Below are 13,893 nucleotides of genomic sequence, written 5' to 3' on the forward strand. Positions count from 1 at the left end.
TGTTAGCCAAACCGATTGGCACATTCTGCGATTTGACCTTCAGCAGGTGTGAGTGCGATCCTCCCACGGTCTCCCGACTCCACTTTAGAAAGCCTTAGCTGTAGCCGCGTCATTTTCTTTCACGGTATTTACATAATTCCTTCCCTCCCCGTCCCCTCCTGCACACTCACGAATGAAAGCTGGGGAAGTGCAGGGAGCTGGGGTTTTGGGGTGGGAGGTGTTGTTCCCTCTTCTGAGGTCTGATAACTGACAGCTGGGGCGGGACAAGATCAGGGCCAAGTATTGGGCAAGGTTGGGTAGGCGTCTATGTCCCTGGAGGTCAGGAACAGGAGGGAGCAAGGGAAGGAGGGAGGGGCCCGGCCTTGAAGGAGTAGGTGGAGGCTTCTGGAGATGGCCAGGGACACTGGGGAGTCACAGCTGGGCAGAGGACAGGCTGTGATCTGAAGACTGCTGAGGCAAATCCCAGCCGACCCAGCTGGCCTGGTGGCCCCTGCACTGCTGGAAGCTCCCCAGAAAGTATTCCTTCCTCAGCCTCTCCTGGAGGGTGAAAGGAAACCAGAGTCCCCCAGACAAGGGACGCACAGCGGTCCTCAGCTGTGCTGATGGTCGAGAGCTGCATTGCTCCCACATTTGACGATCAAGACTTAAATTATTTTCTAGCCAGCTGCAGGGGCTCACGCCTGTAATCCCAGCACTCTGTGAGGCCGAGGCAGGCGGATCACTTGAGGTCAGGAGTTCGAGACCAGCCTGGCCAACATGGTGAAACCCTGTCTCTACTAAAAATACCAAAATTAGCCAAGCGTGGTGGCAGGCACCTCTAATGCCAGCTACTCGGGAGGCTGAGGCATGAGAATGGCTTGAACCTGGGAAGTGGAGGTTGCAGTGAGCCAAGATTGCACCACTGTATTCCCGCCTGAGCAACAGAGAGGGACTCTGTCTCAGAAAAAAATAAAATAAAATAAAATAAATTTAAAAATTTACCAAACAGGCTGGACACAATGGCTCTGTGCCTGGAATCTCAGCACTTTGGGAGGCGGGAGGATCACTTCAGCCCAGGAGTTCAGGACCAGCCTGGGCAAGATGATGAGACTGTGTTTCTCCAAAAAAAAAAAAAAAAAAAAAAAATTACAAATAAAAAATAAATCACCAGCCAGAAGCAAGGGCAATCAGCATTTTCACCAGGCAGCGGTGTGGGGTGATGGTTAAGAGTGTGATGGTTGATTATATACAAAGTGAGTCATTCTTGTTGTATCCGGGCAGAGAAGGCACTCAGAGCACAACGCACCTGCTCCAAGAATTAAATTTTGCAGAAGCCCAGCTGCTGAAACTGCCTGTTGTTACCCTAAGACCAGTTTTATCTCATAGCTACTGAAACACCCTGCTGCAACTCTAAGAGTAGCTTTACCCACCCCTGTGACTCACCAATCACAGCTTCCAGCTCCCCAAAACTTTGCTAGTGCCAATGAACTTTTTTTCAAGACAATACGTTTCCCTCCTTTTTTTTTGTTTTGAGACAGGGCTTGCTCTGTTGCCCAGGTTGAACTGCAGTGGTGTGATCATAGCTTACTGCAGCCTCAACCTCCTGGACACAACCGATCCTCCTGCTTCAGCCTCCCAAATAGCTGAGACTACTGGTGTGCACCACAATGCCTGGCTAATTTTTATTTTTATTTTTGGTAGGGTGGGGTCTCACTGTGTTGATCAGGCTAGTCTCAAACTCCTGGGCTCAAATGATCCTCCTGCCTAGGCCTCCCATAGCACTGAGATTACAGGCATTAGCCACCATGACCAGCCCCTTTCTCCTTTTTATAAAACGTCCAACCTGCTCTTTGTTCTTCAAACATACTGAAAACCACTGAATCTATGTGTATGCCCCAAATTGCAATTCTTTCTTCCCAAATAAAACACTAAATTTAGAGAGTCATCACTGTATTTTTATTTTACTTCAGCAGGAGCATGGAGTTGTGGAGTCAGACAGAATTGAGTTCTAAATCCGGCTCTGTTATTTGCTGGCTGTGTGACCTTAGGAAAGTGACCTTCCCTCTCTGAGCCTGGAAGAAATGAAAGCCTCTCCATACTGGCCCCTAGTGCCACCTCCTTAGATCTTCAGCATGCTTGCAGTCACAGACAAAGGGCAGACTTCACGTCTCAGTATCTTGGCCTGTCTACCTCCTTTCCCCAGCCCCTGTCCAGGGGCCACCCCCCACTTCCAGCCAGTTTTTGAACCTCCTTTCCCCAGCCCCTGTCCAGGGGCCACCCCCCACTTCTAGCCAGTTTTTGAGGTCCCCACCATCCAAGGCCACCAGGCAGGCTGAGAAGATAGAGCTCCCCAAGCAGAAAGCACCCTGTATTAGTCCCTTTTCATACTGTTATAAAGAACTGCCAGAGACTGAGTAATTTATAAAGAAAAGAGGTTTAATTGACTCGCAGTTCGGCATGGCTGGGGAGGCCTCAGGAAACTTACAATCATGGCAGAAGGCACCTCTTCACAGGGTGGCAGGAAGGAGAAATGAATGCAGGAGGATCTACCAAACACTTACAAAACCATCAGTCCCATGAGAACTCACTCACTATCACGAGAACAGTATGGGGGAACCACTCCCATGATTCAATCACCTTTACCTGGTCTCTCCCTTGACATATGGGGATTATGGGGACTACCATTCAAGATGAGATTTTGGGTGGGGACACAGCCAAACCATATCACATGCAGACCCATGTCAGCAATCACCCACTCAGTGCTAAGTGGGTCCCACTGCTGTAACAGCATTGCCCCAGTGCATGGCCTTTGACCTTCCCTTCCTTCAGATCATATGACCCTCTGTGGTCATTGCTGTGCGTCATATGTGACCAGTCACCCAGGGTGTGCTGTGTCTGACCACTGAGCAATCTGTGTTCCGTAGGTTCCACCCCTGAGAACAATATCTAACCTCTAGCTATTGAGCATGTATGTGTCCCGGGACCTTACGTATACTTCCTCATTTAATCTTCACAACAACCCAAGAGATCCAAGAAATTCCTAGTCCCATTTAAACATGGACAGAGATGACATGTGACTTGCCCAAGGTCAAACTGAAGTGAGTAGTGAACCTGGGTTGAGCTCATCCAAAGACTTAATTCTTTTTTTTTTTTTTTTTTTTTGAGACAGTCTCACCCTGTAGCCCAAGCTGGAGTGCAGTGGTGCGATCTCCACTCACTGCAATCTCCACCTCCCGGGTTCAAGCGATTCTCCTGCCTCAGCCTCCTAGTAGCTGAGACTACAGGTGTGTGCCACCATGCCCAGCTAATTTTTATATTTTTAGTAGAGACGGGGTTTCACCATGTTGACCAGGCTGGTCTCGAACTTCTGACCTCAGATGATCCACCCACCTTGGCCTCCCAAAGCACTGAGATTACAGGCATGAGCCACCACACCAAGCCCCAAAGACTTAATTCTTATCCACTACATATAGGAGACCCCAAAATGAGACTGATGTGCAGAGTCTTCCCAAAACTGATTTAATGATTTTGTTAATGGCAACAATGGTAAGGTAAGAGCCCATAGAAAAGTACTCGAAGGCCGGGCGAGATGGCTCACGCCTGTAATCCCACCACTTCGGGAGGCCGAGGCAGGTGGATCACCTGAAGTCAGGAGTTCAAGACCAGCCTGGCAAACATGATGAAACCCTATCTCTACTAAAAATACAAAAAGACGCTCGCCTGTAGTCCCAGCTACTCGGGAGGCTGAGGCAGGAGAATCACTTGAGCCCAGGAGGCGGAGTTGGCAGCGAGCCGAGATCACGCCATTGCATTCCAGCCTGGGAGACAGAGCGACTTGGTCTCAAATATAAAATTAAAAAAAAAAAAAAAAAAAAAAGACCTGGGATCAATAGAAAGGAAATATGTGGGTTGCAATAAGAGGTTGTGGAGACAAAGTTTTATCATGCAGATGAGGCCTCCAGACAGTGGGCTTCAGAGAGAACAGATTGCAAATGCTTCTTATCAGATTTAAGGTCTATGTTGATGTTAATGCTGGAGAGGTATAATGAGGCATGTCAACCCCCACTTCCCATCATGGACTTAACCAGTCTCTCAGGTTAAATTTTAAGAGCGCCCTGGCCAAGAAGGAAGTCCATTCAGACAGTTGTGGGGGTGCTTAGAAATTTATTTTTGGGCTGAGAGCGGCAGCTCATGTCTATAATCCAGTACTTTGGAAGGCCAAGGCGGGCAGATCACTGGAGGTCAGGAGTTCGAGACAAGCCTGGCCAACATGGTGAAACCCCGTTTCTACTAAAAATACCAAAATTAGCTAGACATGGTGGCGGGCGCCTATAATCCCAGCTACTCAGGAGGCTGAGGCAGGAGAATTGCTTGAACCTGGGAGACGGAGGTTGCAGTGAGTCAAGATCATGCCACTGCACTGCAGCCTGAGCCACAGAGCAAGTCTCCATCTCAAAAAAAAAGAAAGAAATTAATTTATTTTTGGTTTACACAAAGTACCATAGATTGGGCGGTTTGGAAACAACAAAAATTAGGCTGGGCGCAGTGTCTCATGCCTGTAATCCGAGCACTTTGGGAGGCCGAGGCGGGTGGATCACCTGAGGTCGGGAGTTTGAGACCAGCCTGACCAACATGGAGAAATCCCATCTCTACTAAAAATACAAAATTAGCCGGGCGTGGTGGCACATGCTTGTAATCCTAGCTAGTCGGGAGGCTGAGGCAGGAGAATCATTTGAACCCAGGAGGTGGAGGTTGTGGTGAGCCAAGATTGTGCCATTGCACTCCAGCCTGGGCAACAAGAGCGAAACTCCATCTCAAAAAAAAAAAAAAAAGAAACAACAAAAATTTCTTTCTCATGATTCTGGAGGCTGGACAGCCAAGATCAGGGTGCCAGCATTGTGGGGTTCTGGTAAGGGCCCCTTCCAGGTTGCAGACTGCTGACTTCTTGTATTCTCATATGATGAAGAGAGCTAGCTACCCCTCCAGTGTCTTCTTATACCAGCACTAATTTCATTCCTGAGGACTCCACCTGAATGACCCAATTACTTCCCAAAGCTCCCACCTCCCAATACCATCACACTGGGAGGGTTTCAACACCTGCATTTTGGGGAGACAGATACTTTTCATCCATTACAGGGGTAGAGGAGAGGATTTATTTATTTATGTTAAATAATGTGGTTTTCAGACTATTAAAAAATTTTTTAAGAGTCAGAGTCGCTCAGGTTTGAGCGCAGTGGTGCAATCGTGGTTCATTGCAGCCTCAAACTTCTGGGCTCAAGACATCCTGCCACCTAAGCCTCCCAAGAGGCTGGGACTGCAGGCAGGTGCCACCATACCCAGCTTGTTTTAAAATTTTTTTAGAGATGGAGTCTTGCTATGTTGACCAGACTGGTCTCGAACTCCTGGGCTCAAGTGATCCTCCTGCCTCAGCCTCTCAAAGTGCTGGAATTACAGGTGTGACCCACCACATGGGCCTAATTCCTTTATCCTAGAGAAAACTGATTCCACATATATTTTTCTAGACTGTTTCCCACACACAGATATAAATATATGTTTAAAATATACACTTGGGGGCTGGGCGTGGTGACTCACGCTTGTAATCCCAGAACTTTGGGAGGCCAAGGCAGGCGGATCACTTTGAGGTCAGGAGTTCGAGACCAGCCTGGCCAACACGATGAAACTCCATCTCTACTAAAAATACAAAAAAAATTAGCCAGGCATAGTGGCGTGCACCTGTAATTCCAGCTACCCGGGAGGCTGAGGTAGGAGGATGGCTTGGGAGGCTTGAGGCCTTCTCTCAAAAAAAAAAAAAGAAAAGTAAACATACACACACACACACACACACACACACACTTGGGATTATACTGTATAAATGAGTCTCAAATCTGTTTTTTTAATCTATTATATATACTTTGTGTAGTTTTTTTAAGAGATGCAGGTCTCAATATTTTGCCCTAACTGATCTTGAACTCCTGGGCTAAAGCTATCCTCCTCCTTCAGCCTCCCTAGTAAGCTGGGACTATAGGCTTGCGCCACTGCACCCGGCCTCTTTATGTAGTTTGTTTGTTGGTTGGTTTTTTCGTTTGTTTGTTTTTGAGACAGAGTCTTGCTCTGTCGCCCAGGCGGAGTACAGTGGTTTGATCTTGGCTCGCTGCAACCTCCTGGGTTCAGGTGATTCTCCTGTCTCAGCCTCCAGAATAGCTGGGATTACAGGCATGCACCACCACATCTGGCTAAAATTATTTATTTATTTATTTATTTATTTATTTGACACAGAGTTTTGCTGTGTTGCCCAGGCTGGAGTGCAGTGGCGTGATTTCAGTGCACTGCAACCTCTGCCTCCTGGGTTCAAGCAATTCTCCTGCCTCAGCCTCCCAAGTAGCTGGGATTACAGGCACATGCCACCACACCTGGCTAATTTTTTGTGTTTTTAGTAGTGATGGGGTTTCACCATGTTGGCCAGGCTGATCTCAAACTCCTGACCGCAGGTGATTCACTCTCCTCGGCCTCCCAAAGTGTTGGGATTACAAGCATGAGCCACTGCGCCCAGCCACTTTGTGTAGTTTTAATGTCATTGAAACAGGGTGTTAAATGGCTGCATAGCAAAATATTTCATAGGAGGTCCCGTGAACTCTTTGCTTAATCCCCTGTTTTTGAACACCTACATTGTTTTCAACTGTTGCATGATTGTGAAGATCACTGTGGTAAACATGCTGATGCTTAAGTCTTCTCTTCTTTACTTTAGAAAAGCTCCAAGAGCAACATTGGTGGTGCAAAGGGTACACGTGTTTTCAAGGCTCTTAAGATTGACATTTATGGCCAGCAGTGGTGGCTCATGCTTGTAATCCCAACAACACTTTGGGAGGCTGAGGCAGGTGGATCACCTGAGGTTAGGGGTTTGAGACCAACCTGGCCAACATGGTGAAACCCCATCTCTACTAAAAATACAAAAATTAGCCAGGTGTGATGACAGGCACATGTAATCCCAGCTACTCGGGAGGCTGAGGCAGGAGAATCGCTTGAACCTGGGAGGTGGAGGTTGCAGTGAGCTGAGATTGCACCACTGCACTCCAGCCTGGACAACAGAGTGAGACTCTGTCTCAAAATAATAATAATTTAAAAAAGGTTGACATTTATCAATTGCCAAGTCACTTTCTTCCCTCCCTCCCTCCGCCCCTCCCTCCCTTCCTTCCTTCCTTCCCTCCCTCCCTCCTTTTCTTTCTTTCTTTCTTTCTTTCTTTTTTCTTTCTTTCTTTCTTTCTCTTTCTTTCTTTCTCTCTCTCTTTCTTTCCTTCTCTCTTTCTCTCTCTCTCTTTTTCTTTCCTTCTCTCTTTCTCTGTTTCTTTATTTCTCTGGTAGAGAGCAGTCTTATTCTGTTGCCCAGGCTGGTCTCGAACTCCTGGGCACAAGCAATCCTCCAGCCTTGGCCTCCCGAAGTGCTGGAATCACAGGTGTGAGCCATGGCACCCAATGGCTAAGTCACTCTCCAGGAAGATTATTCCAGTGGAGATGCCTGCAGGCAATGACAATGAAAAACTCCCTCACAGCTGCTCCTGTGTGCTGCCGTTAGTTGGGCTGCGCTGAGAGGTAACGAGCACCCTGTCTCCGGGGGCTTTCGAGCAGGTGCTGCATGAAGGTTTTCCAGAGCTGCCATGATTGGGAGAGAACAAGCATTGGTTGGAGGTGAGACTCGTGCTGACTTAACCTTCCAAGTCTCTGGGCCTCTTCAACTAACACTGAAAGTTCTGATTGTCTCTCTTTCCTCTTTTGAGTTCCCCATGAAGCCTCACTACTTCTGCTCACAATGTCCCCAGGAAATTGTGTTGTGCCCAGAGCTGCCACCCGCACCCTGGGCCTCCTAAACAGGACTGCCAAGTGTCGGGCAGATCTGGCCTTACCCTCAGGTGCAGCAGGGCACTCTCCTTGTGGTGGTGAGGGGGACTCAGTTAGGATCACTCAGACCTGGGTACAAATCTCGTCTCTGCCATTTCTCAGTGGGTGCCTCTGGGGCAGGCCATTTCATCTCCCTGAACCTCAATTTCCCGTCTGTGAACTGGAGATCATTGTAGCTCTCACCCCATTGGTCTGTTAAATGAGACAAACATGTGCATACTCAAAATAAACGTTAAGTCTTCAATCATTATTTACAGCCGGGGCAGTGGCTCACACCTATAATCCCAGCACTTTGGGAGGTCAAGGCGAGCAGATTGCTTGAGGCCAGGAGTTCAAGACCAGCCTGGCCAACATGGCAAAACCCCAACTCTACTAAAAATACAAAAATTAGCCAGGCATGATGGCAAGCACCTGTAGTCCCAGGTGCTCAGGTGGCTGAGGCACAAGAATTGTTTGAACCTGAGAAGCGGAGGTTGCAGTGAGCCAAGATTGTGCCACTGCCCTCCAGTCTGGGTGACAGAGCAAGACTCTATCACAAACAAACAAAACACAAATAGTAATTTACTTTTTATTGGTTTGGGGTTTGTTCAAAGATTCTGAGGACACGATTAGCTCACATGTGATGCTGTAGGCAAATGTCCACCCAGTGGGATTTGAGGGTCCTTGCTCTTCCTACCCCCTAAATACAGCTCCCCTCTGCTGCCCATCATGCTGCCTAACATCCCACCGTGGGTCACCTCTGTAAAGGAAGGCATGGAGGGAGATTGTATTTTGGATCTTGCTTTGTCACCCAGGCTGGAGTGCAGTGGCAGAATCATAGCTCCCTGCAGCCTCAAACTCCTGGGCTCAAGCAATCCTCCCACCTCAGCCTTCTGAGTAGCTGAGATCACAGGTGAGTGCCACTATGCCTGGCCAATTTTCATATTTATTGTCAAGATGGGGGTATTGGTATGTTGCCCAGGCTGGTCTCAAACTTCTGGCCTCAAGTGATCCTTTCACCTCAACTTTCCAAAGTGTTGGGATTACAGGCATGAGCCAGGTGCCCAGCCTTATATGCTCTTCTTATGATGTGACTTTGACAAACCTCCCACTGGGGGTTGGGAGGAGTGGTCTACGTTTCCTCTCTTTGAATCTGGGTGGGCCTGTGAAGATGGTAGAAGTGACAAGAAGTGACACAGTGTCATTTCCACAATGAAGTCATACAGGGCAATACAGCTTCTGCTTTGATGCCTGGAACCCCAGCACTGGCACCCTGAGATGCCGTGTAAGCAGTATGTCTGCCCTGGGATGGCCGTGCTCTAAGGAAGCCCAGAAACCAGCTCGCACGGAACAATCCCATGCAGAAGCCCTGAGGTGACAGGAAGAACAAGAAACATCTGGGCAACCAAAGGAGAGACTTGTGCCAGAACTGCCTAGCTGAGCCCTTCCCTCATTTTTTAGAGATAAGATCTCCCTATGTTGTTTTTGTTGTTGTTGTTTGTTTTTGAGGTGGAGTTTCGCTCTTGTCACCCAGGCTGGAGAGCAGTGGTATGGTCTCAGCTCACTGCAACCTCTGCCTCCCAGGTTCAAGTGATTCTCCTGCCTCAGCTTCCTGAGTAGCTGGGATTACAGGTGTCCCCCACCATACCCAGCTAATTTTTGTATTTTTAGTAGAGATAGAGTTTCATCATGTTGGCCAGGCTGGTCTTGAACTTCTGACCTCAGGTGATTCACCCTCCTTGGCCTCCCAAAGTGCTAGGATTACAGGTGTGAGCCACCACGCCTGGCCTCCCTATGTTGTTTTAAGGCCAAGCAATCCTCCTGCCCTGGCCTCCTGACTTCCCAAATTCTCGACCCATGGAAACCCTGACAGATAATGAAATGCTATTGTATTAGGCCTCTAAATTTTGGCATGTTTTTTTATGCAGCAATAGGTAACTGATACAAGCACAAAATCCTTCTCTTTTTTTTTTTTTTTTTGAGAGGGAGTCTTGCTCTATCACCCAGGCTGGAGTGAAAGGGCACAATCACAGTTCATTGCAGCCTCAACCTTCCAGGCTCAAGCGGTAAATTGACATTTAATTTACTCTCTGCCAGACATTGTGTCAGGTCCTTTTACCTTCAGTAATAATAATAAATAATAATAATAGCAGCTTGGCCAGGCATGGTGACTCATGCCTGTAATCACAGCACTTTGGGAGGCCGAGGCGGGGGGGATCACGAGGTCAGGAGATCAAGACCATCCTGGCTAACATGGTGAAACCCTGTCTCTACTAAAAATACAAAAAAATTAGCCGGGTGTGGTGGCGGGCGCCTGTAGTCCCAGCTACTTGGGAGGCTGAGGCAGGAGAATGGTGTGAACCCGGGAGGCGGAGCTGGCAGTGAGCCGAGATTGCACAACTGCACTCCAGCCTGGGTGACAGAGCAAGACTCTGTCTCAAAAAAAAAAAAAAAAAAAAGTAATAATAATAATAATAATCATAGCAGCTTCAATTTATTCAACTTTAACAAATGCCAGGCACAATGCTATGGGTTTTATTATATAATCTCTTTGTTCTTTAAAATTATAATAGTGGAGACAGAGTCTTGCTATGTTGTCCAGGCTGGGCTCGAACTCCTGGCCTCAAGCAATCCTCCCACTTCAGCCTCGCAAAGTGCTGAATTACAGGTGTGAACCACTGTGCCCAGCCTACGTATAAAATCTCAGTCCTCACTATAGCCTGATGAGTGCCCTATAGGTGCTGTTTTCATCCCCATTTTCCATGTGAGGAACTGAGACTCAAAAAGACATAATAACTGGTCCAGGGTCAAATAACCAGTAAATGGCAGAGCTGGGATTTGAACTTGGATCTGGATGACTTCTAAGGCTGCTCCTAACATGTCAAAATGGCCTTTCTCAGCCTGGGGAATTTCGGCCCTAACCCTAACCACTGTCTACCAGAGCAGGGGTGAACCAGGGGCTATCCCAGGCCCCATCTATCTTTCTTCTCTGTCCCCAGGGGTTCCTCTCCCCGCCTGGATCTTTCCAGCAGTCTCTCAACAGATACTCATACTCTCCCCCAGCACCCCTTGCCTGTACTGGGAGACAGGGTGGTAGTAACCCACCTGCTCTGCTGACCTAGAATGGTGATATCTAAGCCTCACCCTAGCTACCAGCATCAGGCCCCTTGGGGAAGGAGGACTTCTGTTTCAAACGCAGCAATTCTGGAGTTACTTCTCAAGCAGCAGATGACCCCGGGAAAAGCTGACCCTAGAGCAGGCTTGGAGATTGTGACACACGGACACTACTGTGAACACCCCTGTGCTAGCAGCCTGGACATGGGGATGAACCTGGCCTGGTGCTGCTTCGAGGTGCTCCCAGCCTGTGGGGGACACGGAAAGGTAAGTTAATGCATTGTTGTAACAATGGAATAATTTTTATTTTTTATTTTTCTTTGAGATGGAGTCTCACTGTCACCCAGGCTGGAGTGCAGTGCCATGATCTGGGCTCACTGCAGCCTCCACCTTCCAGGTTCAAGCGATTCTCGTGCCTCAGCCTCCCAAGTAACTGAGATTGTGGGCTTGTGCCACCATGCCTGGCTAATTTTTGTATTTTTTAGTAGAGACGGGTTTTCGCCATGTTGGCTAAGCTGGTCTTGAACTCCTGACCTCAGGTGATCTGCCAACCTCAGCATCCCAAAGTGCTGGGATTACAGGTGTGAGCCATCGTGCCCAGGCAACAATGGAATAATTAACAGGGACAACAAACCCTTCCACTGAGGGAGTGTTGACTCAGCATCCAGCATGGGGTTTGGGGCTCTTCACAGTGTCCTATTTCAGCCAGGCATGGTGGCTCATGCCTATAATCACAACAGTTTGGGAGGCCAAGGTGGGGGGATTGCATGAGCCCAGGAGTTCAGGACCAGCCTGGGCAACAGAGTGAGACCCTGTCTCTACAAAAAATGGACAAAACTAGCCAGGCATGGTGGCACACGACTGTAGTCACAGCTACTTGGGAGGCTGAGGTGGGAGGATCGCTTGAGCCCGGGAGGTCAAGGATGCAGTGAGCCAAGATCACACCACTGCACTCTAGCCTGGGTGACAGAGGGAGACCCTGTCTCAGATAAGGAAAAACATCTGGAAGGACCTCAGGAGGTTGGTACTAGTATCACCCCCATTTCACCAAGAGGGAAACTGAGGCTCAAAGACAGGCTCTAAGTGTTTATAGAAGGTCCTATAGAAACCTGGTGTTCTGCGATTCCAAACACATCATGCTCCAGATCACAATGTCACCTGCCCAGAGGTGGGAATTAGAGGTGTGCTCTGAAGGTGGGGAGCCCTGTGGCCATGTGGAGGGGTGGGGAGGAGGGAAGACCACCTAGTGGTGGTGACCTCTGAGCTGAGCCTGACAACATGAGTAAGAGTTTGTCAGGTGGAAAAGAGATAGGGTGTCATCAGGGCAGGGGGCTCGGAAGGAGCAGAGGCAGGTGGCTGTGAGCAAGAGGCCGATACTTTCAGGGAACAGGAAGCACTTCTGGGCAGGAGGCGGAGGTAAGGGAGAAAGACGATTTCAGAAATGTGTGCTAGGGCTGGATGCTGAAGGGCCTTGAGTGCCAGGCCTGGCGTTGGGCCTGGGTCCTGCCCATGATGAGGAAGCAGGTCCTACCCTAAGGATGAGAGATGGGGGGATTAGATGCACGCTAATGGCAGAAGTGGGGCTGCAGGCAGGAGTGGCCTAGGAGGACACACTCCAGCCTTAAGGACCCCAGGTCCAGCCCCCATGCCTGCCTCCTCCCACTCCCCCATCCCCCCAGCAGAAGAAAAGGCAGGATGAACAGAGCTTCCCCAGGAGGCTGGGAAACTGGAAATAGGGGGAGACACTAATACATCCATCAGCAGATCACTACCTCCTCAGTCTTGATTTGTTTGCCACATTCTTTTAAAAGCGATGCTATGTGCCCCCTTTGGCAGCACATATACTAAAATTGGAACAATACAGAGATTAGCAAAAAGAAAACAAATTAAATACAAATTTTAAATATTAGAAAAAAAGGTGGGCGTGGTGGCTCACACCTGTAATCCAAGCAATTTTGTTACAGGAAAGGGGTCCTGATCCAGACCCCAAGAAAGGGTTCTTGGATCTCGCGCAAGAACGAACTCAGGGTGATTCCATAGAGTAAAGTGAAAGCAAGTTTATTAAGAAAGTAAAGGAATAAAAGAATGGCTACTCCATAGGCAGAGCAGCCCCGAGGGCTGCTGGTTGCCCATTTTTATGGTTATTTCTTGACGATATGCTACACAAGGGGTGAATTATCTATGTCTCCCCTTTTTAGACCATATAGGGTAACTTCCTGACGTTGCCATGGCATTTGTAAACTGTCATTGCGCTGATGGGAGTGCAGCAGTGAGGACAACCAGAGGTCACTCTTGTCACCATCTTGGTTTTGGTGGGTTTGGGCTGGCTCCTTTACTGCAACCTGTTTTATCAGCAAGGTCTTTATGATGACCTGTATCTTGTACCGACCTTCTATCTCAACCTGTGACTTAGAATGCCTAAACCGTCTGGGAATGCAACCCAGTAGGTCTCAGCCTCATTTTATCCAGCCCCATTCGAGATGGAGTTGCTCTGGTTTACACAGCTCTGACACTTTGGGAGGCAGAGGTGGAAGGATCGCTTGAGACCAGGAGTTTGAGACCAACTTGGGCAACATATAGAGACCTCGTTTCTACAAAAAATTTAAAAAATTAGCCTGGTTTGGTGGCACATACCTGTGGTCTCAGCTACGTGGGAGGCTGAGGTGGGAGGATTGCATAAGCCCAGGAGTTCAAGACCAGTTTGGCCAACATAGTGAGAACATTTTACAAAAAAATGAACAAAATTAGCCGGGCGTGGTGGCACTTGCCTGTAGTCCCAGCTACTTGGGAGGCAGAGGTGGGAGGATTGCTTGAGCCTCGGAGGTCGAGGCTGCAGTGAGCCGTGACAGCTGCTACTGCACTCCAGCCTGGGTGATAGAGTGAGACCCTGGCTTAAAAAATAAAAAAATAAATGAAAAAAACAAAGCT

The sequence above is a fragment of the Hylobates moloch genome, unplaced genomic scaffold (genome assembly GCF_009828535.3).
Source record: "Hylobates moloch isolate HMO894 unplaced genomic scaffold, HMol_V3 SCAFFOLD_12, whole genome shotgun sequence".
NCBI classification, from domain to species: Eukaryota; Metazoa; Chordata; class Mammalia; order Primates; family Hylobatidae; genus Hylobates; species Hylobates moloch.